The following is a 212-nucleotide window of genomic DNA, read 5'->3' as shown; positions in this document are numbered from 1 at the left end:
GCTGCAGGCTCTGAAACGCATTAACAAGTAAACGCATTTCAATACCCCAACTACATCTTGTTTACACTGCTTTCCTCGCTGTACCTAAAGGGCCAAATGTGTGTTGGAAATATAGAGATTTATTGGTGCGTGCACTGTGGAGAGCGATCCCTGGCAGACTGTTTCCTCCTCTCAATGGTTTTGAGCTCTGCGTGGTGTGATATGGCTTAGGG

Source organism: Penaeus monodon, chromosome 28 (assembly GCF_015228065.2).
Source record: "Penaeus monodon isolate SGIC_2016 chromosome 28, NSTDA_Pmon_1, whole genome shotgun sequence".
NCBI classification, from domain to species: Eukaryota; Metazoa; Arthropoda; class Malacostraca; order Decapoda; family Penaeidae; genus Penaeus; species Penaeus monodon.
Note: the sequence above shows the minus strand (reverse complement) of the source record.